At 33.9% G+C, this 5,088-nt stretch overlaps 1 pseudogene; it reads left to right on the plus strand.

Moving 5' to 3' along the window:
* Positions 1–1,970: 1,970 nt before the first annotated feature.
* LOC121100668 lies at positions 1,971–2,913 on the plus strand (annotated as a pseudogene).
* The last annotated feature ends 2,175 nt before the right edge of the window (positions 2,914–5,088 follow it).

Consider the following 5,088-nt stretch of genomic DNA (forward strand, 5'->3'; position numbering starts at 1 on the left):
ATTTAAGGTTTATTTATACCTCCTTGTCTGCCTCCTCACATTGACAGAAAGCTCCTGGAAAACAATCATTTTTTTTTTTTAATCTCTACAATCAGCTTTGGTGTCATTAATGAAACACTTCTTGATCTTTTCAATAAATAATAAATAATTAAACAAGAATAACTAATAACCTAGGCAAATATTTTGAACTTTGAGAGAAGATATCTGACAGAATTACAATATAAATTATAGACAACATCATATGATGAAGAAAACCTATTTAGTCAGACAGTAAGAATGGAGAAGACATCTTTATGGTGACTTCTAAAGTAAATTTTATTTAAAAAATCACTCTTTTTTAATTTCTCTTTGCCTATTTGTTCTGTTTTTTTTAATTCCACATATGAATGAAATCATATGGTTTTTGTCTTTCTCTGACTGACTTATTTTGCTCCACATAATACCCTCTAGCTCCATCCGCATCATTGCATATGGAAAGGTTTCATTCTTTTTGATGTGGATCTCACATCACATGATGTGGAGAGAGAGAGCGTGTGTGAGAGAGATTATATATATTCATATAATATATGTTACATATTAATATTATATATGTATGTATTATACATAACATATATATTATGTTTTGGTGTCTGCCCTAATGTAAATAATATGTACGGACATAAAAGTATATGTGCATATGTATCACATCTTTATCCATTCATCAAAGGACACTTGGTCTGTTTCCATGATTTAGTTATTGTAGATAATGCTGCTCTAAACATTGAATAGCATTCATCTCTTTGGATTAGTATTTTTGTATTCTTTGGGTAAATACCTAGCAGTAATATTTCTGGATCATAAGGTACTTCTATTTTAAAATTTCTGAGGAACCACTATACTGTTTTCCAAAGTGGCTGCACCAGTTTGCATTCCCAGCAACAGTGCAAGAGGATTCCCCTTTCTCTGCATCCTCACAACACCTGTTGGTTCTTGTATAGGTGACTTTAGTCATTCTGACTCGGGTGAGATGATATCTCATTAGGCGACGGGGATTAAAGAGTGCATTTGTTGTGATGAGCACCCGATGTTGTATGGAAGTGTTGAATCACTATCTTGCACACTTGGAACTAATATTACACTATATGTTAAGTAACTGGAATTTAAATAAAACTTTAGAGAAAAATATCAAAATTCAACTACTAGAAAGACCCCACAATAACACAGTAACATGGTTTTCTATACATATGTGTATTCAATGGAAATGAAGTTTTGATAAATAATTTATTTCCTTCGTACATGAGTGAAACATTCAGCACATGTCAATTGCATGACCTCAAGATAACACAAACATTGAACAAATGATCCTTATTTTTATTCCTTTGTTTATGTCCATAAGTTAGAAAAAGTTAGTTGCTTTCGCCGGTATATTTAATACATTGTAAATGTGAAATCATAATCGTCAGCAACAAATGAGAATTGATAATTTGCTCATTAGATTATTAGTAATACTAACACATATGAAGACATAATCTGCATTGTTTTACAGAAATCAAAAGGATTTATCATTATGCATGACACAGTAATAATCTGATGTAAATACCGAACATGTTGGAAAAATGTCCATATTTCTTCAAATAATACACATCTGATAGCAAGTCAAAGTTGAAGTTACAGGATCTTATGTAATTCATATGAGGATTAATTGTTTTCACATACTACTTATAGAATCACTTTACCTTAAAAAAGATTGAACTACTGAAGAAGTGTTATAGTAGATACAGGGCCCTTTTCTATTTAAATAATTTGACTAATTGAATTTAAATAAAAAAGAAGACATGGAACAAATACAAAAATACTTTTAAAAACCCCAAATAATTATGTATATCAACATTGTTCTTCTTAGATGTGTAAATTTATTATTATTATTATTATTATTATTATTATTATTTTGTATATCTTCTTGTGCTGACAGGCAGTGAACAGACTCGAGCATGACCAATGTCACCTTGGTGGCAGGATTTCTCCTTGTGGGGTTTTCTGACAGCCAAGAGCTTCAGATAGTATATAGAGTTCTCTTCCTGGTGATTTATCTGGCTATCCTAATGAGTAATCTTCTCATCATTATTCTCACTACCCTAGACCTGCAGCTACAAACACCAATGTACTTTTTCCTGAAGAACTTGTCTTTCCTGGATGTCTTCCTTGTGTCTGTCCCAGTCCCCAATTTCATTGTCAACAGCCTAACTGACAGCAATTCCATTTCCCCTTTAGGATGTGCCTTCCAGCTACTTTTAATAACTTCCTTCTCAGCAGGTGAGATATTTGTCCTCACTGCCATGTCCTATGACCGCTATGTAGCCATATGTTGTCTCCTGCCCTATGAGGTCATCATGAATGGTGGTGCCTGTGTACTGATGGCAGGTGTTTCCTGGGCCATTGGGGGACTCTTTGGAGCTCTGTACACTGCTGGCACATTTTTTATGCCGTTCTGCGGCTCCAATGTGATCCCAGTTTTTCTGTGATGTTTCCTCATTGCTAAGGATTTCTTGTTCTGAAACACTCCTGGTAGTTTACACAAGTATTGGAATAGGCATGTGTTTATGCATGTCGTGTTTCATCTGCATTGTTATCTCTTACGTGTACATTTTCTCCACTGTGCTGAAGATTCCAACCACAAAAGGCCAGTTGAAAGCTTTCTCCACATGTTTTCCCCATCTCATTGTTTTTACCCTTTTCATTATAACTGCTTGTTCTCTTTATCTCAAACCATCCTCAAATCCACCCACAGTTATTGACAGGCTGCTTTCTGTGATCTACACTGTGGTACCTCCAATACTCAACCCTGTAATCTACAGCCTGAGGAACAAGGACATGAAATGGGCTCTTATGAGATTGGTGCACAAAACCTGTGGCCAAGAGTCACATTCCATTTAACACTGTCTAACGTCAGTTCTCTAGTGCCTTACTGATCACAGTAGACTTTCTCATCAGTTACCTCATTCTTAACTGCAAGACTTGAGACGAAAAAGGTAATGTGCTCACATACAACTAAGGAAATAAATGATCAAGTGCTGAATTGACTGATTCCAAGGTTGGATAATAGCATTATACCCATCTAACTGATAGGTGTCATGTTTCTCATTCAGAGATCTTCTATGACAAAGAATCTCTCCATTTGTGGTATAACTTTCTGAAAAAAAAAATGCTCCTGTTTTTCATGGTGTTTATAATTTTGGCCATTGAATAATGCATTTTCTCTATTTTGTTCCCTGGAAATTAAAACAAAAATGAGGCGCTTCAACAGGTAAGGTACCATAAAGACTATGTGAGCTACCATGATAAAATTTACATAATACTTTCCCAAAGGATCAGACTGTCTAATGCTGAATCAGAACAAAAAGTGAACAAAAATAATATAGTAGAGAGGTGCATTCTAGAGGTGTGCCTACATCTGTAAGCAATACTCAGGAGAGACACCTAAAACAGACACAGAATCCTGGAGGGAGATGCATCCCAGCACAGTTCCTAAAGATAAGTAGTGGTCAACTGGGTAAATAGTATGTGCAGAGAGAAACTAGACAGAGGTCTGGAATTATAAAACATGAGTGTCTGCAGGTCTACCTGTTTTTACCTCCATTTGTGTCAGAGTGAAATTTTGTAAAATTTCTTTAGAAAAGCTATGAAATATGTTATAATTATAGGAGACGTAGCCAAATTTGGGATCAACCTTCTTTGGCTTATTCTCTGGAGCCTACAATTGTCACATTAAAAAAAAAAAAACTAGATTTTTTCCCTTACTTTGTATATAAATCTGCCTTGTGATTGATGTTTTATCAAAGTAACTTTTTTGTCTTTATATTGACTTATTTTAATATTTAATTATTTGAAAGGAATATAATTCCTTAGATATTTTCAATCATGTTATGTTCTTTTTAAAATCATGATATTGTTTTATTGTCACTGGATTAAGTAGGTGGTATTGATTCCTAGTCATACGTGATCTTATTTAATCATGTACCGAAATATTCTTTAACAACTTCAGATTTTTACTATAGTAATAACAACTTGTAAAAGTAAATGAATGAGTGTGATAAAAGAAAACTTTGCATCTCTTACACATAAATTTATCATTGTTTTCCCATAGGATCCATAGAAAAGTCTCCAAATTTTAAAATTATTTTCCATTAAAGAAAGAGATTTGCTGAAGTTCATTATACTTGTTTGATGTGTACATTTTTACCAATGCACCAGTTTGCATTCCCACCAACAGAGCTTGAGGGTTCTTTCTCTCCAAATCCTAACACTTATTGTTTCTTCTGTTTGGTGTGGGGGGGGAGGTATACATTTTAATAGGTGTGAAGTGATATGTCATTGTAGGTTTGATTTGAATTTCCCTGATAATGAGTGACGTTGAACATCTTTTCATGTGTCTCTTGACCTTCTGGATATCTTCTTTGGAAAAAGGTCTGTTCATGTCTTCCGCTTATTTTTAAAATTTTGTTCTTTTGTTTGTTTGGTGTTGAGTTGCATCGGTTCTTTATATATTTTGCACTAACCTTTTATCAGATATGTCATTTGCAAATACCTTCTCCCAACCAGTAGTTTGACTTTTACTTTTGTTGATAGTTTCCTTTTTTTGCAGAAGCTTTTTACTTTTATGTGATCCCAGTAGTTTATGTTTACTTTTGTTTCCCTTGCCTCAAGAGACTTATCTAGAAAAATGTTGCTATAGTCAAGGTCACAAACGTTACTTCCAGGGTGCTCTTCTTTTTTTTTTTTTTTCTTGTGTGATTTCAGGTAACACATATAAGTTTTTAATCCATTTAACTTATTTTTGTGTATGGCATACGGAAGTGGTCCAGTTTCATTCCTTTGCATATAGCTGTCTAGTTTTCCAAAAACCATTTGTTGAAGAGACTGGCTTTTTCTCATTGTGTGTTCTTTCCTCCCTTATCTATTATGACCATATAGCTGTGGGTTTATTTGTGGGTTTTGTCTTCTGTTCCAATGATCTATATGTCTTTTTTTTTTTGGTACCAGTACCATACAGTTTTGATCGATACAACTTTGTAATATAAGTTGAAATCTGAAATTGTGATGCTTCCAGCT

The sequence above is a fragment of the Ursus maritimus genome, unplaced genomic scaffold (genome assembly GCF_017311325.1).
Source record: "Ursus maritimus isolate PB19 unplaced genomic scaffold, ASM1731132v1 scaffold_5, whole genome shotgun sequence".
In the NCBI taxonomy this organism is placed as follows: domain Eukaryota; kingdom Metazoa; phylum Chordata; class Mammalia; order Carnivora; family Ursidae; genus Ursus; species Ursus maritimus.